The following is a 27423-nucleotide window of genomic DNA, read 5'->3' on the forward strand; positions in this document are numbered from 1 at the left end:
AAAAGCATGATATGAGGTATAGCCTGGTACCACTGGTGTGCTCTCAGGAGCCTTGAACCAGGTTTCACTTACTGCACAGTCATCGAGATTGGTAGAATATGTACGTACAGATATATGTAATACACACATACATATATAGATATATGTAGATACATATACATATACAGGTAGATCTGACTGACAACAGATATGTCTGTATATGACTATCTCTCTCTCTCTGTCCCACCCCCTCTCACTCTCCCTCTGTCTCTCTCTCTCTCACTCTCTCCCCACGTCTATATGTATATATCTACATCTATATATACATATTATATACATATATACAAACATATATATATATATATATATACACACACAGATATAAATATATATATATATATATATATATATATATATATATATACACATATATATATATATATATATATATATATATATATATATATATATATATATATGTATATATATATACTGTGTGAGGCACATGTGTGCAGATGTCTTGCAACAGGTGCCTGGTGTCAAAGGCATGGAGTGAACACCAGTGTGGATACTGGAGTACCATACCTCATTCAAAAACATTGACACCAGTAACCACCACATATGTGCATGCCTGCCCACCACTGCATGTGTCAGGGGGGAACAGGGGCAACAAGTGTACAATAGGCTCCCCATTGATATACACAGTGGCACACTAGTCCTGTAATACCTGTACATGGAATGTGTCAGCAGACATGGTGTGTCAGCTATGGACATGTAGGTCACTGTACCCCTCCACACCCCACAATGTCCTACACAGTATGTACCTCCCATGACAGCTACAGATATGGAGAAGGACACAGACATATGCAAGTAACTGTGTCAATGCACTCAAACACAATACCTATGCAGAGTGACTGACAAGACCACAGAGCGCACACAGACTACCTACATAGAGGTTACCACTGCTGGATATACATAGTTCGGTCACACCCATGACAGTTGTCTAACAACCATGGTAACACCTCCAACATCCACAATACATATTACATATGTCTGTCGTCCTTGTCACTGCAGTATAGAGCACATGGTGGAGGTACAGGACTCTACCCACAGATACGACATACCCTGTAGTAAACCACACAGAATTAAGAAGCAAGGCTCCCCATGAGTAGATGTCAGACATACCCCTGCTGAATGTTATGGAGATAGGTAATATGCCATATGAGTCACCCTGTGTAACTGTTTGTAAGGAGCAGGTATGATCATAACACATGTGTCACAAGGGGCAGGGTAGCATAACAGTATGCTGCTGTAGGCCCAGGGCCAAAAGCACACTACCTACCTAAGACACAATGTACACCCATGAACACATTGCAAACGAAATATGTGAGGTGGAATGAGTGTGCCAGTGACTGGGTGCATGTTGTGTACTGGTGTGATTGCTCACCATGACTGTCTGTCTGTCATGGTAGTGTGTGTCCTTGGTGTGAGGCCAGAGGCAGATGTGTGAGGTATTGCGATCAACACATACTACATTGCCATATGTTGTGCTGTGTTACCCTGTATGTCACTGTAGTGTCGGTAGGGTTATGGCAAGTAAGAGCAGTGTGCATTACCAGTGAAATATGTAACGTGCATTGTGTGCAGCGCATGGGCTGATAATGTTCCCCATACAGTACCTTGATACAAACCCCCAGTGTGAGGTTGTGCATTGTACCTGAACCAGTGTGTTGACTGCTGCAGTATACTAGTCTGTCGTATGGAGTGTGCCAGGTACTGTTGCACAGTTGTCGGATGAGCACTGATATCTGGTCATTTACATGTGTATCCCCCAACAGACAGACAGATGCTATATATGGTGGTTAAGTTATATCACTGCAGTTGAGTATTATGTGTGCCATAGTTTGCTGACAGATATTGCTGACATATTTTCCTTCTCCTTTTCAGGATTATGGTTCACCAGCGGAACCCTGTGTACTCCGCTGCAGAGGAGGAAGAGATACACCAGAGCCTGGTGCAGGATTTCGCAGTACTCTTTTCCCACACCAGCCAGAACCAGCAGGAGAGGGCTGCACTGTGGAAAGACCTGGTCTGTCGGGTAAATGACATAGGCACACATAACCGGACATATGAGCAGGTACGCCATCACTGCAGTGATTTAATTAGAAATGTCCATCAGCGTGCGTTGGATATCCACAGGCAGCAGCTTGCCACAGGTGGTGGGGTGTCTAGACATCCCCCCTTCACCAGACTGGAGGGACTACTCCTAAGTTTTGTGGCTCCAGCCCAACAGCAACAGCAGCAGCATACATGTGTAATGATGGAGGCTGGAGCCACACAGCAGCAGGACACGGAGCGTGCAGGTAACATGCCATGTGTATAGTTGACCGTTCTGTACACTGTTAGGTTATGCATGTGTGAGGTGTGTCCTCATTTTGTAGCTGTAATCTTGGTAATTATTGTTCAAGAGTAATAATCTCAATATCAGCAGTACACCTGTGGAAGCTAGCTGTTGCACTACTGAACTGTATCATGCCCACAGTATCAATGGCACAGTTGTGCGCACTGACAATAAATGTCTCTTTTCTGCAGGTCTCTCTGGTGTAACAGCAAGGCAGCCTATCCCTGCTGGTGAGTGTGTAATACCATTACCTTCAATAATCTTGATACTAACAGTAATAATAGGCAGATGCAGTAGTGCTATGTGTTTGATTGCAGATGTGTTTGTGTCTGTGTGTTGACATCTCATATACTGAGGGGTGTGCATGTGTGCATGTGTTCATGTGCCCATGTGTGCATGTGCCCATGTTTGCATGTGTGCATGTGTGCATATGTGCATGTGCCCATGTGTGCATGTGTGCATGTGCCCATTTGTGCATGTCTGCATGTGCCCATGTGTGCATGTGCCCATGTGTGCATGTGTGCATGTGCCCATGTGTGCATGTGTGTATCAGTGGTGACATTGTAAACTGTGTTTCCTGTCTTACTCCCACAGGTTCTGGTGCTGCTCTGGTGTTGTGCAGCAGGGAACCTGAATCAGCTGCTGTGGATAGTGATAATGATGATACCTGTGTAATGGCACAGGTAGGTGTGCCAGGGTCCGTCATTGGTCAGCCAATTGACACTACACAGCTGTCGACCCCATCAATGCGCACAGTCATCCTGCCAATACATCCTTTGTCACCAATGTCCCTAGGTGATGGACAGGATACAGTGGGCATTGACCAGGGTAATGTGGTATCGGTGGCACATGCATACCCACACAGCAGCCATGGCCAGGATCCTGACATGGTACCACACAGGCAGACGTCCAGGGGTTCTCATGGGAGCATCCGTGGGTGTACCGCCCCTGTCAGACATGCCGACAGAGGTCTTTCAACCTCAGCTATGTTTCGAGTTGTAATGCAGGCACAGTCACGTATGGAACAGTACACCAGACATGGTCTGAGGGAGCTGAGAGCATGTCGCACAGCTATGAGTGACAGTATGCGTGATGTTGCGGCTGCCATCCGCATTTCACCGAGGTCATGTACAGATGTTGGGGGGACACATTAGATCTGTTCCACAACTACATGTCCATGAGCCAGGGCAATGGTGGACGGTTGAGGCATCGATGAGGCTGTATGCCAGCAACAGCAGCAGCTAGCAGCCGTTGCGGACAACAGGCCCTCAGCCGCTCACATAGTGCCAGCAGCAGCCCCAGCAATGTTGGGTCTGTGCTGTCATCAGACCGCCCCAGGAGACCACGTGCATGTGGCACTGGACAGTCCCAACAGGGACCTGTCTCCGGTCACCAACCACCTGCTTCTGATGACAGTACCCAGTCTGGCTTAGTACCTGATACGGTTCATAGCACCCCTGCCAGGCACAGGTACCGTGTCTGTGGCCACAGACAGTGATCTGTTATGACCTGGCAGGTACAGTCTGTGGCTGCCCACAAACACCTGTATATGGTAGCCATGAGGTGGGACTGTGTGCATGCATACACACATGCAAAGTGATAACACCTAGGGCTACTGCATACATGCACACACTGCATCAACATTGCCCCATCTTGTACTGCTATCCCTCACCAACACACACACACAGACATGTCAATTGGTTGTATCAGTGGCAGACTCAGGCATACCAGGTACACACCCTGTGCATATGATGAAACTGTGCCACCTCCTGCAATCTGTAAAATCGGTGCAGGAACAGGTTAACATGGTGCTGATGCATAGGGTGACTACATAGAAGTGTTGTAATAGTATGATGTTGACAACAGTACAGTGTAATGATATCATTGTGGGTATATACCAGCATGCCTGATGCAGTTACAGTATGAATGTCATTGTATTGTTTTGTACACCCATAGTAATTACCACAGTGTACTGTCTGCACATCTTTGCATACCGGTGGTGAGGCTGTCAAGGGATGGCCACCTACATAGGTAGCACAGGGGATATGACAATGTACATATTGATACTCAATGATGGTCATGTCAACTGTGAGTTGCATGCTGTCCACACTCGACTCTGCAATGAGGATGTTTGAGTATGTTGATATCTGTGCAGTACTACACAACAGGTTCAAGGCTCTTAAAAGCACACTAGCACTACAAGGTCACACCTCATACCATGCATGACAGCACCAAAACACAGAACTAACTATGACAGGAGGGAGAGTGTCCATACATGTCAAGGATACTGTGGTGCCAGGACAGGTAGCATACATCATGCTAAGTCTGGAACTGCTGAGTGAGGGCTCAGTGTCTGTTATTTGACATGTGTATTATTACAGGTATGAGCACTTGGGTATCAGGCCAGTTATTCAACATTACGAAGGTACATGGTCTATACACTTGTGGGGGGTGTGGCTGGACCCAGCCCGTCTGACCTGTGAATGTCTGGGTACAGGCTTATAGTGCCTGCATATATGCACTGTTACCTACTGGAAGTCGTACACCTTGTTTGTTGTAGCATAGTCTACATACAGGCCTGCTGACTGTAGCTTTGTTTGTATGCGTGTTTGCTTGTTATGTTCCTGAAACACTGATTCCACCTGCAGTGCAGATTTACAGTGCCTGTGTGGATCCCTAGTGACATCTGTATTGCTTACTGTACTGATGTCCATGTCTCACTTGACAGAATGTCACTGTTTGTCCTGTTTGCATGTAGCTTACCTGTAACACATTGCATATGACTTACCCCACATTTGCTCAAGACAGCATTCATATATGCCAGCACTAACAAATCAGGAGCACTGCACCCTCACATAGTCACCTTGAGTACCTTGTTCCCCATTGGCCCTATGTGTCGTTACTTAGTATGGGATTCACAACGCTATGGTAGCATGTGCAAAGGTCACCTGTCAGTCTACTCTCAGGTCCAGTTGGTGAATCTGTGAGTCATGTGGCAATGTTACAACTGCCTCATGTACACAGACAACCCTCTCCCCTTCCCATATACTTACAACACATGTGAGAGATGCAACCACATAGCCAAACTGGGGGCTAAGCTCTCTTAACTCAGCACTGGCATTCCCTGTCAGGTGGAGTGGGATACTACAGTGAATACAGTACCAGTCTCCCATAGACCTGCCACGACCGCAATCCAAACACAGAAACACACAGGTACATTATTGGACTCTCAGAATAGCATCCTGCCTGAGCAGCTGACACTTGCAAAGCAGACACACAAGCAAACGTTAAGCCAGAGCAGAGCACGTGCAACACATAGCTCACAAAGCCTGTGTGCCAAACAGTCACAGGCCATACAGCTTGACAACACAACTGCTACAGTTGTATGAGGTACCTCTATCGTCAGGTACACTGAGGTCCTGCTCACCAGGCTGAGCAAGGTGAAGGTCACGCTGTGATGCCCATCGGGCACTATGATCCACCACATAACACAAGCATACCAGTGACTCCAAGGCATGTAGAAGTATGACTCAGTCATTGTCTGTGCAAGTGTGTATGACCTCTGACGCACCTCCCTGGACTACATGTTAGGGGACATAGAGGGGCTCTCTGAGCCTGTGGCACAGGCTGGTATGACCCTGACCTTGAATAGCATCTTACCCTCACCAAGAATGCTGCCACAATATGTACACAGGATGATCAGTTTCTGCAATTAATGTATGTTTCAGTGACATTCAAAGGGGATCCAATGCCTGCCAGTGTGGGATTACATGCTGGACAAGCCACATTGCTTTGCTTGGGACAGCTTGCACCTGTCACCCATGGGCCATTGTATATTGGCAGTGGCTGTTGCTACACACATAGTGCCTTTGTATGCAAGGCTGACATTACATAGCCACCTACACAGGTATCACACGGGACAGGACACTAATAGAAATGCTACTCAACAGCAGCAGTGTAAACCTCAAGATGCATGCAGTGGAAACTGTCCTTAGCATGGGGTACAGCAATATCCGTGCAGTAACAGACTCCTGGTACAAGGCTCCCAGGTGCACACCATCACTGCCAGGTCATTCCTCATACCATGCTTGTCGTCCCCTACACATGCACCAAACCAGAACAGGGGGGATGTATCCAAAGGCACCTCAGATACACACACCCCCAGGTTGGTGGCATAGCACAAAGCATCAGAGCCTATCCATGTGCAACTAACAGTCGGTTAGACTGCCTTCAGGTTCATAGCCTGGCACACACCACCCTCCCATACCCAGGAAACCCACTTGGCCTTCCTGACAACACTGGGAATATGACGGTCTCTACAAACACCATTGTATGGGTGGACTGCGACTACCCAAACATAGAGTGTGAGCATTACTCTAGCTCCAAGACCCTATCTGAAGGGTTCTTAGCATTCATTCACTGCATTGCTATGGAACAACTTGTTACCACTCCCACAAGAGGTGACAACATGCTGCACCTGTTCCTCACCAACATGTGGACTATATGCTCCAGACCAGTCATGTATCCCTCGCTGGTGGGATGACACCATCTACAACCCACACTGTATAGTCACATACCACATGCAGCCCCTGCACAGAACACCACAGTCATACAGTTGTCTGATGCATATTCCATGTATTCACATGAGGCAGGCTTCGGACATGGGAACTATTGCAGTTCACAGGTACATATGTGTAGGTGGCACACACATACATCATGTGTGCATTGACATTACTGATATAATGTATGTCATGCAATATTGGGAGCAACACTCCACACACATGGACAAACTGTGTGACAAAAATACACATGGATTTTGTAGGATACAAACCCCTACCTAACTATGTTAGCTCACTTGTGAGAGACGCAGTAGCAGAGTGTGCTATTTGCATTACTGGGAGGATTGCTTTCTCCTGCTGTACTTATAGGGTGCTGACATCATCAGTGTTTAGACAGTGGAATATGCAGCATGTGTTGTGTAGTAATAGTTGCCAAAAGGGACATTCCTCTTACACATAGAATTGCACACACACTACTCCCCCCCACACAGTCACACACACACACTGAGCACTTGCAGGATTGAAACCCCTACCTAACTATGTTATGACACTTGTGAGAGACGCAGTAGCAGAGCACGCTATTTGCATTACTGGGAGGATTGCTTTCTCCTGCTGTAATTATAGGGTGCTGACATCATCAGTGTTTAGACAGTGGTATATGCAGCATGTGTTGTGTAGTAATAGTTGCCAAAAGGGACATTTCTCTTACACATGGAATTGCACACACTAAGCACTTGCAGGATTGAAACCCGTACCTAGCTATGTTATGACACTTGTGAGAGACACAGTAGCAGAGCACGCTATTTGCATTACTGGGAGGATTGCTTTCTCCTGCTGTACTTATAGGGTGCGGACATCATCAGTGTTTAGACAGTGGAATATGCAGCATGTGTTGTGTAGTAATAGTTGCCAAAAGGGACATTTCTCTTACACATGGAATTGCACACACTACTCCCCCACACACATTCACACACACACTGAGCACTTGCAGGATTCAAACCCCTACCTAACTATGTTATGACACTTGTGAGAGACGCAGTAGCAGAGCGCACTATTTGCATTACTGGGATGATTGCTTTCTCCTGCTGTACTTATAGGGTGCTGACATCATCAGTGTTTAGACAGTGGAATATGCAGCATGTGTTGTGTAGTAATAGTTGCCAAAAGGGACATTTCTCTTACACATGGAATTGCACACACTACTCCCCCACACACATTCACACACACACTGAGCACTTGCAGTATTCAAACCACTACCTAATTATGTTATGACACTTGTGAGACACGCAGTAGCAGAGCACGCTATTTGCATTACTGGAGGATTGCTTTCTCCTGCTGTACTTATAGGGTGCTGACATCATCAGTGTTTAGACAGTGGAATATGCAGCATGTGTTGTGTAGTAATAGTTGCCAAAAGGTACATATCTCTTACACATGGAATTGCACACACTACTCCCCCACACACATTCACACACACACTGAGCACTTGCAGGATTCAAACCCCTACCTAACTATGTTATGACACTTGTGAGGGACGCAGTAGCAGAGCGCGCTATTCACATTATAGGGTATAATTTCTGCTCCTGACATATGTATAGTGTGCTGACATCATTATGGATGAAGAGGTATGTACATCTGTGACTATCCATCAGTACAGGGGAGAGCATATCTATGCATTAACTTTGCACAGGCACAGTGGCCTACTGTACTGTGGAGGCAGATGCCAAATACACTGTGGATGGCCTTCTGTATTCCCAAGGGACAACAGTCTAGTATTGCACTCTATGGCCATATGTTTACCTGTCAGATGCAAGTATCTGTTGCTCTTATACTGTTTGTGGGTCTTTATTGCCATAGCCTTCCCTATCTCTATAAACAACTTGTGTACTGCGGAAGATGTTTGCATATGAGTGGGATCCAGTACTTTACTTATGTCTCTGTTGTAACTTCACTGTGTGCACTGGGCAGATGTCTATATTGTGGGAGGTTCCTGTGTTAACACATACAAATGCCAGATATGTGTGTGCAACTGCTGAACTGTGACATGGCCTAAGTGTGTGAGCATGCCCAGTTCGCAGTTTGTATGGCTTCTTGACTGACACGTCTCATTTATCTAAGTGTGCGAGCATGCCCAGTGTGACCTTTCCTTATGTTGGGATCTGTGGTCCACCACATCTGTGCTTGTGTGGACGCCATCTATATTTCACATGTACAGTTGAGTGTTGGACATCAGGTTGTGTTCTTACTGCCCAACTGCTTTGTGTCTGAACCTAACAGGCATTATGCTGTGCCTGCAGGGTCGCCATGGGATAGTTTGCATACAGTTGTCAACATCCTTTCCTACTGACCAAACAGTTGTATTGTCGTATAGTGTACTGGTGCAGTACTTTCACTGTGGTGGACAGTATAATCGGTTTCAGTCCTATCACTGCTTGTAATATTTATAGTGAGCACACCAGACTGGTTGAGGGCCAGTTGTGCAGATATGACCATGTTGCATTTTTTTCAGATATGGACAGCATAGTACATGATTGTCCGACATTGTTAATGTATTCCACAACTTGTGTGGACAGTGACAAACAATGGCCATGTGCCCTAGTCCATTTGTAATGCCAGTCAGAGAGTGTTTGTCCTTCAACACACATTTACTGGTGTTTGCCATGACATATGTCACAGTTAGTGTGCTGTGCCTCTGTCTACCCGTGACATACAGGTGATATCCAGGGTACACCTACCATCTCCCATCCAGTCATCATGATTCCTCTGGATGACAGTCAATGAGGGACTCCCTGGATAACCTGTAGTGGGAATTTAGTCGTGAGTGGAGTGAGCTTCTGGGTTATGGGCCAATCGGTACAGCATGTCCTGTTTGTGTCTGTGCTGGGGTTCAGGCCTGTCAGCTGCATAGGTCACCAGCATTCAGAGTTTACATGGTGCCAAATGTCCATTGATACCAGCTTGGTCATGGCTCTATACATCAGGCACAGTTCACCTCCAGCCAGGCGGTATGGCACTGTGTGGAGCTGCAGTTTGTTTAATCAGGCGACACATGGCACCTGTTACAGCTCTGCGATCCTCCTGGTGGGGTATTTGTGGGGTCTTTCCAGTCGATGCAGGTGTCTGCTAAGGTACATCCCTGAAGGGCCATTGTACACAATTGTGAGGTTGCTGATGGATGACTGGAGAGGCACATTGACCTACCCTAACCGAGCTGTGCTTACCTTCATGATTAGGTGGGTATATGGTATGTTTCTGTAACCACTACAGACACATGGTTGTCACATAGGTTCATAGGATCATACTAGGCTATCTGCCCTAGGGCATTTATAAGCCTAGCCAGAGTGTGTTTGGCTTTCGCCACCCATTTTAAATTAATTTTGCTATGCCTTTTTTTGAGGTTAGTATACTGTGCCTCTGTCTAACAGTGACACAGAAGTGATAGCCGGGGTAAACCTACAATCTCCCATCCACTCATCAAGATTCCTCTTGAAGAGAGTCAATGTGGGACTCTGCCTAACCTGGACTGGGATTTTATTCCAGAGTGAAGAGAGCCTCTGGGTTATGAATCTGTCCCTCCAGCATGTCCTATTTATTTCAGTGCTGAGGTTCAAGTCTCTCGAGCGTAGCTCGATGGGATTTGGATTTTCTGAGGTGCAGCATGTCCATTAATTCCGGATTGGACATGGCTTTATACGTCAGGCACAGATCGCCTCTGAGCAGGTGGTATGCCACTGAGTAGAGCTGGAGTTTCTTTAACCAGGCAGCATATGGCATCTGTTTGAGCCCTTTGATCCTCTTGGTGAGGTACGTTTGGGGTCTTTCCAGTTGCTGCAGGTGTCTGGTAAGGTACATCCCAAAAGGGGCATTGTACTCAATTATGGGCCTGATGAGGGATGAGTAAAGAGACATGATGACCTCCCCTGATCTAGATGTGAATTCCTTCATAATTAGGTGGGCTATATAAAATGTTTTTCTAACCACTTTGGCCACGTGGTTGTCAAATGAGAGATTGCTATCAACTTGGGTCCCCAGGTCCCTAATGACTTCTTCTGTACTTAATGGATTACCACCTATGTGGTAATTTGTGGGCACTTTGTTTTTGCCAAAGGGGATGACTATACACTTTTTGGCGTTTAGCTTGAGGCCATGGCTCTGGCACCAGTTGTCTGTTTCTATGAGGCCCTTTTGGAGGATGCTTGTGTCGGCTGGAGAGTTGATTATGGCCCAGTTTGCAGTCATCTGCGAACTTGGTCAGCCACAGTCCTTCCGTGTTGGCCTGTACCGCGGAGAAATATATACTGAACAAGAGAGGTCCCAGGACTGAGCCTTGTGGGATGCCACTTGTAACTGGTTTGGAGTCTGACATGGCTCCAGCAATTCTAACCATGTGGGTTCTGTCCTTGAGCCAGTTTGCAACCCATCTAGTGACATAGGGGTTTATATTTAAGCTGGTGAGCTTATCTATAATGCCAGTGGGGTATTGTATCGAAGGCTTTGCGAGGTCCAGGTAGGCTGTGTGGACCACCTTTCCCTCGTCAATGGCCTTGGTGACTGTTTCAAAGAAATCGACCAGGTTTAAGAGGCAGGATCTGCCCATAACAAAGCCAAACTGGGTAGAATCCAGTGTCTGTAGGTCCCCAATATCTTTATTTATGAGGTCCATGATGATCCTTTCCATAGCTTTGCAGACCAAGCTAGTCAGGCTTATGGGGCGATAGTTTCCAGGATCCGTTGAGGCACCACCTTTGTGGAGAGGGACCACTGTTGCTGTACGCCACTCTTTGGGTACATATCCTGTAGTAAGGCTAAGATTGAACAGTAGCTTTATGTTTGGGTTTAGCTCTTCTTGGAGTGCATGTAGGACGCAGCCCGGGACACCATCTGGTCCCATTGATGCTGTGTTTTTTGCTTTGGAGAGGGCTTCTCTTACCTGAGCATCTGAGATGTCAGGGGGGCAGCACTCTGTTGGGATAGATATTTGCCCTTTTGGTGGGGAGGGGGGGGAGTTTGCACTGAACCTGTCAGCTAGGATGTTGGCAATGTCTGTGGGCTCAGTGTATTTTTTTGTCATTTTGGACTAATTCTGAGCAAATCTGGGAATTCCCACCCAGGTTCCTAACATAACTAAAGAAAGCCTTGTGATTATCCTTAGTGTCCTGTGCAATTTTTCTCTCGAAGCTGGCCTTAGACGATTTTATGAGTGCCCGTAGTTTTTTGCTAATACTGATCAGAGATGCCTTCCCTTTTTGGGATTTTGCTCTGTCATGTAGTAGCTTCCTCCTTCTATTGTATAGTTTGTTTATGGCTGGGGTCCACCAGACAGGACGTCTGCCTTTGGAGGATTGGGTCTTGGTTTTATTTGGGATTGCATGATCCATGCATTCCTGAAGGTGCTCATAGAATGCGTTTATAAAGGATTCTGCGGTCTGGGCCGTATTTTCCACAGGCCCGGGGGCTTTGAAGGATTTCACCTCAATTTTGAGGCGTGTGAAATTTGCTTTAGAGAAGTTTTTCACTGTGGTTTTCTGGGCAGGGGGTGGGGTCTGGATGTGAATATCCAGTGAGATTAGTTTATGGTCTGATCTTACCAGTGAGGGATACACTTCTGGTCTGGAGCATAGTGTCCCCATGTTGGGTGATGATCAGGTCCAGTATGTTTTCCCCTCTTGTGAGAGTGGTAACAAGTTGTTCCATAGCATTTGAGTTTATAAATTCTAGGAAACTTTGGGCTAGGGTGTTGGAGCTAGAGTAATGCTCCCAGTCTATGTTTGGGTAGTTGAAGTCGCCCAATATAATGGTGTTTGGAGAGACCTTCATATTTTCCAGTATTCTCAGGAAGGCTGAGTGGGGTTCCTGTGTTTGGGAGGGTGGTCTGTAGCAGGCTATAAACTGGAAGGCAGTTTTACCCACAGTTAGTTGCACATGGATAGTCTCTGATGCTTCGTGCTGTGCCACCAACCTGGAGGTGTGGGTATCTTTGTGAATATTGATACTCCCCTCCTTTTGTGGTTCAGTCCAAGTTTTGGGGCGAAAAGCATGGTATGAGGTATAACCTGGTATTGCTGGGGTGCTCTCGGAGCCTTGAACCAGGTTTCTGTTACTGCACAGATATCAATGTTCTCCATGCTAAGGAGAGTTTCAGGTGCGTGCATCTTGAGGTTTAGACTTCTGGCGTTGAGTAACATTACTCTTAGTTTCTTATCCCTTGTGATACCTATGGAGGTGGGTTTGTCTTTTGAGCCTTGCCTAAAAAGGCACTATGGGGTAGCAAGAGCCTTTGCCAATATCCAAAAGCCCAGGGGTGACAGGTGCAAGCCATCCCTAGCGAAGCATCGTGGCTTGTCGAGCATGTCATCCCAGGCTGACAGGCATTGGATCCCCTTTGAATGACACCAACACTTAAGCCAATTGTTGAAATTGATCATCTTGTCTTCATATTGTGGCATCATTCTTGGTGAGGTTAAGATGCTACTCAAGGTCAGGGTCATACCAGCCTGGGCTACATACTCAGAGAGCTCCTCTATGTCTCTTTTCATGTAGTCCAGGGAGGTACATCTCAGGTCATTCACACCAGCATGGACAATGACTGAGTCATATTTGTACTTGCCTTGGAGTGACCTGAGTGCTTGTGTTATGTGGCGGATCCTAGCACCCGACAGGCAGCTCACCATGACCTTCTCCTTGTTCAGCCTGGTGAGCGGGACGTCAGCGTGCCTGACGATAGAGTCACCTATTACAAGTGTATCAGGTTTGTTGTTTAGCCTTAAGGGCTGTGACTGTTCGGCACACTGACTTTGTGAGCTATGTGTTGCACGTGTTTTGTTTTGGGGTAGCGGTTGCTTGGGTGTCTGCTTTGGAGGTCTCTGCTGCTTAGGCAGATTTTCATTTAGAGCCTCAGTATGTTTTGTGTGTTTATGTGTTTGGTTTGTTGTCGTGGTAGGTCTATGTGAGACTGGAATTGTAGTGAGTGTGGTTTCCTTCTCCTCCTGACTGGTTACGCCAGTACTGAGTTGAGAGAGCTTAGCCTCCAGTTTGGCTATATGGTTGCATCTCTCACATGTGTTGGAATTTGTTGGGAGGAGGAGAGGGTTGTCTGTGTACATGAGGCAGTTGTAACATTGCCTCGAGATTCCCAGATTCACCAGCTGGACCGGACATGCAGAATATCTATCACCTTGTGTCCCCAGGTCTCTTATTGCTCCTGATGTACTTACTGGGTTAACACCTATGTGGTAATTTCTGGCCATGTACTGTGTTTCCACAGGGGTTGACTATACACTATTCTGCATTTAGTTTGTTGACATGGCTGTGGCACCACTTGTCTGTTTCTATGTGTGCCTTTTGTAGGTTGCTTGTGTCAGCTGGAGGGTCCGATATGGTGGGCAGTTTGTAGACCTCTGCGAACCTGTTCAGACAGAGTCCTTCCATATTGGCCTGTACCTATGTGACATATATAGCATACAAGAGAGGTCCCAGGGCCATGCCTTGTGGGATGCCAGTTGTACCTGGTTTGCAGTCTGCCATGGCTGCAGCATGTCTGACCAGGTCAGTTCTGTCCTTGAGCTGGTTTGCAACCCATCTACTTGCATAGGGGTTTATATTTAGGCTGGTGAGCTTATCTGTACCGCCAACTAGGGTATTGTATGGAAGGGTTTAGCAAGATCCAGATAGGCTGTGTGATCCACATTCCCCACATCAATGGCCTTTGTGCGCGTTTCATATGAGTCAGACATGTGTAAGGGGCAGGATCTGCCCTATGACAGCCACACTGGGTAGGGTCCAGTGTCTGTAGGTACCCAATCTCGTTATTCCTGGGATCCATGATCATCCTCTCCATTACTTTGCCAACCTAGATAGTCGGGGTTGAGGGGTGATAGTTTGCAGTATCCATTCAGGTACCCCCTTTGTGGTGAGGGACCACTGTTGCTGTACACTGCTCTTTGGGTACATATCCTGTGGTAGGACTGATAGTGCGCAGTACTGCTATTTGCTCTTCCATTCTTCTTACAGTACTTGTTGGACACAACCCAGGACACCATCTGGTACCATTGATGCTGTGTGCTGTGCTTTGTGGATGCTGGCTGTTACCTCAGCATCTGCAATGTCAGGGGGCCAGCACTCTGCTGGGATAGATATTTGGCAGTTAGGTGCTGGTGGGGAGTTTGCAAGGAATCTGTTAGGTAGGATGTTGGCAATGTGTGTGGGTTTGGTGTATTGTTTGTGATATTAGAGTGCTGCAGAGCATATCTGTGGATTATCACCATGTTTCCTACCATCAGGTAGGACAGCTGTGTGATAATCCTTTGTGTCCTGCACAATTTGTATCATCATAGGTTCATAGGTTCATACTAGGCTATCTGCCCTGGCCTTGTTTGAGCATGGACAAACTGTGTGTGAGTTCTGACACCCCTAGCAATGTGCATATTATGCCCATGTAGGGTTTACTTTACTAGATGTGACACAGGGATGGCCCCCACTGTACACCTACTATCTCCCATGCACTTCACCAGATTTCTCTTGTTGAGTTTGAGTGTGGAGCTCAGCCTATCATGGACTGGTATTCTGTTCCAGAGTGTAAGGAGCCTCTGGGTTATGGATCTGTCCCTCCAGCACATCCTATTTATCTATGTGTGGAGGTTCAGATATCTCACTGTGGTGTGTCTGCTGGATTTGGGGTTTCTGCAGTGGAGCATGTCCATTCATTCTGTATTGGACATGGCCTTGTACATCAGGCATACATCACCTCTGACTGGGCAGTATGCTTCTGAATTGGGCTGTGGTTTCTTCAGCCAGGCTGCAGATGTCCAATGTTTGGACCCTTTATCCTGGTGGTGAGGTACATTTGGGGTCTTTCTAACTGCTGCAGGTGTAAGGTAAGGTACATCCGAACTGGGGCATTGTTGTCACGTATGGGCCTGATAAGGGAAGAGTATGGGGGCACAGTGACCTCTCTTGATCTACATGTGCATCCTTTCATATTAAGGTGGGCAGTATAGCAGGTCTTCCTGGCCACCTTGACAATGTGAGTGTCACATGACAGGTTAACGTCCACTTGTGTCCCTAGGTCCCTGATTACTTCTTCCATACATAATGGATTGCCACCTATGTCATACTTTGTGTGTGCCTTGTTTGGTATTTGTTGAGACATTCATACACTGCAGTGGCTTCAGGAAGGCTGGCTGGGGTACCTGGGTTTGTGAGTGTGGTCTGTAGCAGGCTACAGACAGGGACACAGTTTGAGCCAGTGTTACTTGCCCGTGGATAGTCCATGCTGCTTCTTGCTGTGGTACCAACCTGGGGGTGTGGTTATCCTTGACAATTACTGATAGCCACACTCCTATTGTCGTGTGTTCCATGTTTTGGAGCTGTAGAGCATGGTATGAGGCATAACCTGGTAGTATTAGGGTGCTCTTCTGGGCCTTGACACACGTTTCTGTTACAGAACACATATTACCATTCTCCATGCTGTGGTGGGTTTGGTCTGCATGCACCTTGCAGGTTAGACTTCTGGCGTTGGGTAGCATTACATCAAGGTTGTTATCCCTTGTGCTACCCATGGTGGTGGGCTTGTGTTTCCAGCCTTACCTATTCAAGGCACAGTGGGGGTGACAACAGCCTTTGCCAGTATCCACACAGCCAGGTGTGCTGGGTGCATGCCATCCCTAGCAGGTGGGGCATCATGTCTTGCTCGGCATGTCAGCCCAGGCTGTCAGCCATGTGTTCCCCCTTGCTAACAGCAATACTTCAGCCAATTATTGTATTTGATCCTGTTGTCTTCATAGTTTGGCATCATGCTTGGTGAGGGTGAGATGTTAGGCAGGGTCTTCATGTTTGCATATACTAGATGGTGTTGCTTAACACATGGCAATCATGCCTCAGGTGGTGCTGCAGGGCTGCCTCTGTCGGATGCACATACTACACTCCCTGTACATGTTTGAGAGCAGGTTGTGTCATGTTAGGCGTCCCTGTTACTATATGAGTGAGTCAGAGAGGGGTATCATTCCCAGGGTTCCTACTGAGCCAGTGTATGTGCTATGCATTGCCTCTTTGCCAAGGCCAGGGCATACTGGGCACGCCTCCTTCTGCCTACTGGGGCAGGCTCAGGTTGTTCCTCCTCCGAGTCATGCTCTGCCTGTGATGGCCTTGGCAATGGTGGGGGGCTGTTTGTCCCGGCCTTATGCTGGTCTTGCTGCAGCTGTTTTTGCAGAATCATATTATGTAACATAGCACATACCATGACAATTTGGGTACATGTAGATGGTGAGTACTGCAAGGTTCCACCAGATGTGCCCAGGCACCGGAACTGTGACTTGAGCAGCCCAAACGCACGCTCTATTACATTACGTGTTTGTGAGTGTGCCTCATTATGACGTTCTTGTTGAGGTGTGTGTGCGTTTCTGATGGGTGTCATCAGCCACGGCTCCAGTGCATATCCTGCATCCCCCACTAGGTGACCATGTGGGATGTCCCCACTGGCAAATGTCTGGTACAGCTGTGTCAAATGCCATATATGGGAATCATGGTAGCTCCCAGGGCAGCCAGCACACACATTCATTATTATGCCCTGGGTATCACACACGACCTGGCAGTTGATGGAGGGGAAGCCCTTGCGGTTAATGTAGGTCCTACCCCGCTCACCAGCTGGTGCTTTGATGCATATGTGCATGCAGTCTATTGCACCCACTACCTCAGGGTATTCCGCTATTTGCTGGAAGAGACACATATTGCTGGCCAATATCTCACGGGCATTGGGGAAATATACATGCTCACCGACATGTGCTGACATGGCATCCAGGAACTGGTGCAGTACCCTGGAGGCTGATGCCTGTGATATCCCCATGATATCACCAGTTGGTCTCTGGAAGGTACCTGCTGCTAGTATTCTTAGGCCAACACATACCTTGGTTTCCACTGGGATGGGTTCCCCTCTATTGGTTCTGTGTGTGAGGCGTGGCCTGCACAGCTCAATAATTTGCTGCAGGAGGTCTCTGTCCACTCTATAGCGCTCCACTATCTCCAGCTCATGTAACCCCTGGTAGGTGACCCTGGGCCTGTACACTCTTCTCTGTCTCCTCACTGTGGGTTGTCTGGCAGCATTTGCATTGTCACCACCCTCAGCAAGTCTCCTATGACTCCTTATAACAGCTATGGCAGCCCCTAGCATGTTTTGTCTGAGTGCAGCTTTTTCAGTTTTCACTTCTACTAGCTTACTCCTGTCTTGCAGTGTCTCTTGAGAGAAACATACTGCAATGCTGTTTGCAGTGTTTTAAGTGCTGGGCTGGGCTAGTATTCGGCCTGTGTAATTGCCTGCTTCTAATTGTTTTCACCTGCTAGCTCTACCAGTATTCCCTGCGAGTTTCCTACTATTTCTTCTGCTTCCTTTTTCCTCTCTGTTTCCTCAGGGGGGAGCAGTGCGCATACCAGCGATAACACGCTCACAGTGGCTACCACACGTGCACACATGCTTACACGGACTAGAATCTGCTTATTCGGGTTAAAACACGTGCACACCAGCACAAACAGGTTTACAGATCTTTAAACAGGCTCCTACATGCTTACTCTGCCTTACACGCACACACTCTGTCTTACTCGCGCCTCACAGCGCACACACACGTGCATGCACGCACAGCAAGAAACTTTGGTGTTGGCCACAGTGTACACCTTCCATTTCTTGACTTTCCCATGCTTATCTGTTGACACTCCTCTTTTTATGCTGTGTGATTGACATCTTTCACATACCACTTTGCTCCAATGAGCTTGATTTCTTCCTGACATTCCCCCCTGTGATGTCACCTATCTCCTACTCTGTTACTCCCCCTTATCTAACTCTTACACTACACGGAATGTGCTCATTTGCTATGTGACATTGTGATTCACTATCCTACCACTCATTTACATAGGATTGCCTATTAATGCTTAGTTACATCTTACACTCAGCTTCCCCCCTTAGCAACTACTAGATGGTGGCCATGTTGTTTTCGGTCTGCTAATCCCTGCATTGCAAATCCATGCATTACATAAAACCCACATTTGTGGGTTTCAAACCTTTATTTTTATGTTTTATATAGCGCAGTCCATTTGCTCGGGGCTGCGCTGCGTTTAAACATCGCCGATCGCAGAAAAAAAAAAGTATTTTATTTCATGTTTGCATCGGGTTACCATGACAATGGCCACATATTTGGCCATTGGCATGCTGACTGCAACATATGCACACTTTATTTGGAGCTGTCATGGCTCCATTGTGTTATTTGCAGTAACGTACTCAGTTGTCAACTGAATACATTTCTGCACCTAACACGACTCTTACACAGGCTGGTTTCAGCTTCATGGATCGCTAATCTACCTCATTTGTATGCCTTTCGGCTGCAAGTGAGGTGATTAGCATATCCACGCCCTGCCCATGTAAGAGTCATTTTAGCTGGTCTCTTACACGGGATTTCGGGCTGTTCCTGGATCGCGATGGCTGCATGGAGTCTTACATGACTCTTAGACTCCGTGCAAGCCATCGTGAATCCTGCCCACTGTTTGCATTTTTACTTGCTTTGAAATCTTAGTCGTGTACCTTCATTTGCATTTGTGGGAGAATTGTGCATTGCTGTAAGATCTGAGCATTGTTTACACATTATACTGACTACACTTCTCTATCCATAAGTAGAATTACTTGTAAAAGCTAGCTGTTTGTATTTTGAACTTGGTCTGGGACCTTAATCTTGTTTTTCCATTCATAAATTGTTGAATTGTGAACCACTGCAGAATCTGAGCCTCATTTAGTTATTTATTACTGCATTTTCATTAGCAAAATGTCTGCTTAGTCTGATGTCATGGACTGTAGTTTGGCATGTAATAGTGGCTGGCAAGATTGTAATTTGCACTGTAGGGATTTGTACTTCTATACTTCAGCTGTCTACATTACCCTTTGTTTTCAAAACCTTCTGTTTTGCTTTTATTATATTATATTCTGCTTATGTGCCTGCTTAAAGTTGCAATAGTCAGACCTCTCAACCAATTAGGGACAAAATTCAACAGAACCAGGGACAAGTCAAGAAAAAATCAGGGACACTTTTTTAAAATATTAGTGCTATTAACTGGAAACATTGACAGAATCAGAGCATATGAATTAATACACATGTTCTGAAGTAAAAGAAGTTTGTAACTCTTAATTATTGTCATTATTCATTAAGTGTAATTCACCACCTTTCCTCCAAAAGTCACTAGTTTTAGGAGGGATTAAGAGGGAGAGAGTTAAAATTTGAGTCAAAATGAGGGATGTCCCTGAAAATCAGGGACAGTTGAGACTCAGAGGTATGAATACAGTGCCTTTCTGCATCTGGCATTCCTATTGTTTTTCCCATTGTTGTGTCTGCTCCAACCCCAACGATACATTAAGTGCTACTTTCCCTGCTGTGCCATACTATTTGTACACTAATTATAGTTTTCCCTGCCCCCACTGTAAAAACTAACGTTTCTGAAATTCTAACCTACCTAGGGTCATTGACCTGTAATTCAGAGTCTTAGGATTAAGAGAACTGTGTCCCGCTACAGGTTCTGAAGTTACAGAGTACCACTATTGCCTTCATTTGATTGGATCCGTCTGTATCTTGGCTATAATAAGGACAGAGCTATACTCACCCATGGTATTTTATTAAAGACTTTGAGATGTGTTGAAAGCCCTGAAATGTGACAAATTAACTTTTAGCCAAACAGGAAGAAAGAAAGCTGTGCAGAGATGTGGTCAGTGCGTCAACTCAGATGGCCTCGCTGTATAGTCAGTTGGATGTGCAAGAGCTTTTTTTCCCTATAAAAGGTCGGCAAAATCTGCACAGATTTAAAAATCCAGGTCTGAAGCTCAAATAAACTTTCCCAATAGTGAATAAATAATCCTTGAGCGACAGTACATCCACTCAGCAAATAACTAGGCATTCCTCATGTCTTAATCATAAGTCTACTCAAACACTATTCTAAACAAACTGGGCACCAAGCAGTTATAGTAACCCCTGCCCACCTGAGTCATTCCTGTTGAAACAATGGACCCGTACTTTCTCACATGTTTTCTAGCCTGCCTGAATGAGATGGGTATATTGAGACAGTGCAAACATTATCTCACGTTTTCTAATGATCATCAATAACTCAAACAGTGTAACACAGTCTGTGAAAGATTTACCTATATGACATCTTTGGAGGAAAAATCTCACACACAGTAAACCCGGACACTAAAATTGACAGCAGTACACCACACACCTCAACTCAACCATTTGTTTGGGATTTGTGAACATATGAGGGCAGTCGCTTAACTTTCTACAAAAATGTGTCCACTGTTATAAGAAACTCCTTCTATATTGCACAGCTTATAAACAATGGGATTTTGCCTAAACATAGAGATATCATTGTCTCTCTTTACTCAATCATCACTAGGCCAGTAACTGAGCACAATTCCACTTTGGCTTCCATCTGTCCAGACTCGTGCAACAACTGGAATGCCCACATATACACCTTAATAAAAGGTCTAAGCAATGCATCTTATATGAACTGACTCAAAGCCCTCTCACTATACTCAGTAGCCTACAGACTGCTAAGAGGTTACCTGTGTCTGGCATGCAAGGCATCATCCAACCCAGTACTGATGGACCTACCACACATCAGCAAGTCAAACAGCATCAGAAATACTCTGTCCATGGATATGAACCTAATCTGTAACGTCAACAGGACAGTTTGGAGGAACAGGGATATTTTATAGAGCATACCACTTCTCATGAACAGACTCCCCATCCATTTTAAACAGAGCTCATCCCTGCCATATTCAAGCACAACTTGAATTGATGATGGGTAAAAGTAAACCTACCACAGGACTACCCCCAGTACTACTAATGGACAGAGGTAGCTCCTGAATGCTTTATTCCACAGATAGGACCCCGCAAATTGTCTATGGTATGATCCCAGTTCTTCTCACAAGAAGTAATATATAATTATCAACCATGGGATGAATAAAGCCAATCAACACCAAAAAGGACAGGTTCATTTGACCACTAAAAGGTAAATTGTCTAGGCTTAGTGTGGTCTGCAAGGGCAGATAACCTAGTATATACTAATAAACCTATAAGAAAAAAATGACTAGACTTCTTTCCTTATTCATGTTTTTTGTTCATGCCGCTATTGCATCAAAAGGTTGAAAAATAGGTCTAAAGTGCACTTCAGAAAATGTAAAACCCACATGGCTTCAGGCGGTCTAGCAGCCCCTAGACCCAGTTAATTTGATTATTCATTTCACAGTTATTACAGTACACTCTTGACCAGTTAAGGTATGTTGAAAGGATGTGGGTGAAAATAAAGTTGGAGTAAGACTGAATTTCTTTCCTTAGTCATGATTTTTGTTCAGGTCATCATTGGATTTAAGTTGTTTAAAAATGAAACACTATACAATGCACAAAAAACAAAAAAACTCCAAAGCAAACTCAGAAGTAATCCAGGCAACAAAATAGTATTTCAACTCAGGTTTGTAGCGCTTTCATCCACTTATTTTAATTGTGAACTTCCTCAGAAAATAACAAACACATACTATCCAATTCCTTTAAATACTTAAAAATAGGAAATGACATCACAGTGTAATTTCGCATATTTTTTCTAAAAATCACTTAGACTCTATTCATAAAATACACTTTATGTTATAAGTATATTAAATATATATTAAATTTTTTTTTTCATTACTTTGTGATTTTTTTAAATTAATAATCATAATATATGACATATATTTTTTAGATTTAATGGTTATCAGTATGAGTTATATATTTATTGTAACAACGATGATACATGTCATATATTATGATTATTAATTTAAAAAAATCACAAAGTAATGGGGAAAAAAATTATTTAATATATATTTAATATACTTATAACATAAAGTGTATTTTATGAATAGAGTCTAAGTGATATTTAGAAAAAATATGCGAAATGACACTGTGATTTCATTTCCTATTTTTAAGTATTTAAAGGAATTGGGTAGTATGTGTTTGTTATTTTCTGAGGAAGTTCATAATTAAAATAAATGGATGAAAGCACTAAAAACCTGAGTTGGAATACTATTTTGTTGCCTGGATTACTTCTGAGTTTGCTTTTTGTTTTTGTTTTTTACGTTGTTTAGTTTTCGATCTAAGTTCGTTCACTATACAATGCACCTCAGAACATCTAGAAAGCTTTGGCTTCTGGAAGCCAAGCAGCAGTGGTAGCTCCAGGCTTCTTTTCTTGCAGGGGCACAATAGAGGCACATCAGCTAGCTGTTGGGGCACACAGGGCATGTATTTAAAAAAAAAAAAACAACACAAATCACCATAGAATACATGCTACATATTGGCTCACTTACACAACTTATGTTGCACTGTAGTGTCAGTATTGCAAAATCAGTCCAGAAATGTTGTGTTAATAGAACTGACATTCTTCTGCACCAAAGGTGAATATTCTACCCATTGAGTTTCTGAGACTGTAAATAAACCTGTTAGTTTTCCAGCCCTCTCAAAGGAAAACAGCACTAATTGTGTCTTTCAGCTTTTCCTGGTTAGGGGTTGCCACAGCAGAACTCCGGTCCACTAATGATTGGCAGTAGATTTTTACGTGCTGAGTTGCCAGCCCTGACGCACAACCTTCAACGAAGGTATGCCCATTCACGCATGTCTCCACACAGAAGATGCTCTAGCTGAGAATCAAACAGGACAACGTCTTACTGTGAGGCGACAACGCTACCGCAGCAACACCACTGCATAAAGACAAAAATTGTGCTAAGCAAATACAGCAACACAAACCAGCTAGTACTCTATTTCTGGCTTGCTGAAATATTACCAGTAGAAATAATTTAGATATGAATGTTTTCGAGTAGCACCATATCTCTCAACTTATTTCATCAAGAATTCTGGACAAAGCCAAAGATAATTGGGGATGGGGGGGGGGAGTAAAATTTGGAACAATGTTTAAATGTTACTCTAATTCACTTAAAAAGTTAACAGAATAAGTTTTGCATCAATATTAATTTTTTGAGTAATAAGTTTAAAACTTAATGAGTGGCATTACTGACTGACTGCAATGAATGATTTTACCAGAAAATCAAAAATGTTATCAGGGACAGGACAAACATTTGAAGCAAAATCAGGGACATTCTGCAAAAATAGACAGTTGAGAGGTATGGTTAGCACTCAGAAGTGAATGTCTGGTCACAATAACCCACTGCAGGATTTATTTTTTATTTATTTTTTATTTTATTTTTATTTTACATTTGTTGACCGGGCTAATCCAACTGGATACATGTCCATTTTCAGTGGAGGCCTGGGGAGAAAAGTTCCAGTAAAAAACATACTAAAAAACATACAGAAAAACATATAGAAACATATATAACAACTATTAGAGAAAGGCATTAATATAGAATGTTACAGCATCAGATTAACAAAATTTACAATTTACAAATTGTAATTTGTAAAAGTTTACAAATCCAAATACAAAATTTACAAGAAAGTACCGTTAAAAAGTGACTTAAAGAGTCAAGCATGGAAAGTAGTACTCAGGAGTGACAGTGTTAGAAATTAAGAAAGAAAGGTTAGTTTATAGAGAGTTGCATAAAGAGGTTTATAGTTCAGAATATTTTGTTTTGAGTGAAACAGGTAATTAGAGAATAATAGTTAGTCAGGGTTGGTACAAGAGCATAACCAGTGGTTAGAGAGGAAACGTTTTAGGTTAGTTTTAAATAGTGGGAGAGAGGTTAGGGTTGTAAGGTCTTGTGGTAATTGATTCCATATTTTACCAACTGAGTTAGAGAATATGGAGTCGCCTGCTAAGTTATATGATAAGGAAGTGTGAATCAACATTTTGTTAGCGGAACGTAGATTCCTCAGGTTATTATATGACCTTATGAGGGTAGAAAGAATTGGGGTGTTGTTGGGTTGGTATAGGGCTTTGTGGGCAATTATAAGTTGGTTAAATTGTAATTGGTGAGGTAATTCAAGCCAGCCTAGTTGTTTTAGGTTCTGGCAGTGATGAGTCCTGTAAGGAGAGTTTGTAGCAAATCTGGCAATATTGTTATATGATCTAGCTAGTTTGTTAAGATTATTTTTAGAAAGACTGGTATATATGGGAGAAGCATATAATAGGGTAGAGATTAAGTGTGTTCTAGCTATTGTGGTCCTGGCTTCAGGTGTAAGGAAAGGTTTGATTCTATAGAGGGATCCGAGTTTTCTGTTAATAGTTTTTATTGTGGTGTTTATGTGAATGTCAAACTTTAGTTGATTGTCAATTGTAATTCCTAGGAGTTTGGTGGTGGGGTCTGGAGAAATAAGGGTACCATTACTGGATGTGAGTGTGAAATGAAGAGGGGGAGACAAATAAGAGGGTGTAAAGAGCAAAAGTTTGGGTTTTTTTTGGATTAAGGAGAAGACAGTGGTTGGAGAACCATTGTTCTATAGTGGTGAAAGCTTTTTGTGTGAGAGAATGAAGTTCAGTTTGGGATGTGCCAGAACAAATTATGGTAGAGTCATCTGCATATTGAATGCAGGTAGAGAGTGGAGTAGAAAGATGAAGGTCATTTATGAAAATGGAAAACAATAGTGGTCCTAAAATGGAGCCCTGAGGGACACCTAGGGAGGTGGGAAGGAGGTCTGAAAGATGGTTTTGCCAGAGAACTGCTTGTTTTCGGTTTTCCAGGTAAGATGTAAACCAGTTCATAGCAGGATTGTCGAGAGAGAGGGACTTCAGAAGGTGGAGGAGAAGTTGATGATTTACCATGTCAAAGGCTTTGGATAGGTCTACAAAGAATGCTGAAGAAAGAGTATTTTTATTGCGATTTTTGTTGATACAGTTAGTAAAGGATAACAAGGCTGTGGTGGTACTATGGAATGGCCGAAAACCATATTGACAGTTAGCTAGGAGATTATAGCGGAGTAGGTGGTGTAGTAATTGTTTGTGGATACATTTCTCCCTTATTTTAGCGAGTGGAGAGAGTAGAGCTATGGGGCGATAGTTGGAGAAATCAATGGAGTCTCCACCTTTGTGAAGAGGAATAATGCGTGAGATTTTTCCAGATAGATGGTATAGTGCCTTCTTTTATGGTTCTATTAATCAATATGGAGATGGGATAGGCAATAGCTTTGGCTCCTATTTGAAGGTATTCTGCTTGTAATTTATCAGCTGAGGGGGTAGTAGGTATTAATTTTTGAAGTAAGGAAGAGATATAGGAGGTGGGTATAGGTTCGAGGTGGAAGGGGGGAGGAATGGAGCTTGGAGTGGGCAATTTGGAGGTATCAGGTTTTTGTTGATTTGCTAGATTTAGTATAGCAGTAGTAAAGAAAGTATTAAAGGCATTTGCTGTTTGAGTTGGGCAGTCAGGGTTGGAGCCTAATGGATTAGGCGTGGCTACTTTGCCTGGGGATAGTAGTGTGTTAACAGTAGTCCAGAACGTTTGTGGTTGTTGAAGGGACGATTGTTGTAGTTGGATATAAAAGTTCTTTTTATCTTGTAGGATAGCTTTTTTTGTTATGTTTCTTTGTTGTCTAAAAGTGTATACATGTGCAATTTTAAATAATGCAGTTATGATTTTCAGAATGCTAATAAAAATGTGTGGTTTTAATGAATAAGATAATTAAAACTGCATATCCTTAAATGGTTAAGCGAAGTCTTTTTCTTTTCTAGCTTTATGTTTTGACATTACCATAGCATCCATAGCACTAACAAGCAAATTAAAGAAACAGCAGCCATAGTCAGCTTTCCACCTGCAAAATATTGAACACTGTACTACCTCTCAAAAGGCTGAATAAACAGGCAAATTGTGGAGCATTTACTAATAACAAAGGAGACTGCTAGCTCACAGCATGGTTAAAATGTGACTTATGCTTTCTTTGCCACATTCCCAGTTCTTTAAACAGTAGAAACAGCTCAAGTTGCAAAAATCCAAAACCCAGATGGGCAAGCCAACTCCACCAATAAAGTCAGCATCAAGCACTCAAGCAATACAGGTAAGGATCATGGAATACCACACCACAACATCAAAAATCAAAAGAGGTAAAGAAACGTCAGCCATAGTCAGCCTTCCCTCTTGAAAATGCAGAATATTATACTATCTTGTTTAATGTGGAGCAGATGGGTAAAATCTGACACATTTATTAGCAACTAGGAAGAAAGCTCACACCATAGATAAACTGTGGATTTTTTTTAACAAGAAACATCTTTATTAAATTCTCACTTGTGACACAAGCAATCAAAACAAACCAAATTGACATATTTTCAGTTGTAGATGTTATACGTCACTTAGTTATAATCTACCCAGTCATCGTTAGTCAAACATTACAATGCTCATTTAATTCATGTCTTCCTTTAAACTTCATTGCTCCTCCAAAACTATGTTCTGCATGTATTGTTGCAATAATTCCCATTTTTTCAGTTGTAATTTGTTTCTACTCTTTTCTAAAGATCCAACTTTCAGTTGTTTTTATCTCTATTACTATGTTCACTGTTGCT

This window comes from Protopterus annectens, chromosome 1.part0, assembly GCF_019279795.1.
Source record: "Protopterus annectens isolate FY-2018-M chromosome 1.part0, PAN1.0, whole genome shotgun sequence".
NCBI lineage: Eukaryota > Metazoa > Chordata > Ceratodontiformes > Protopteridae > Protopterus > Protopterus annectens.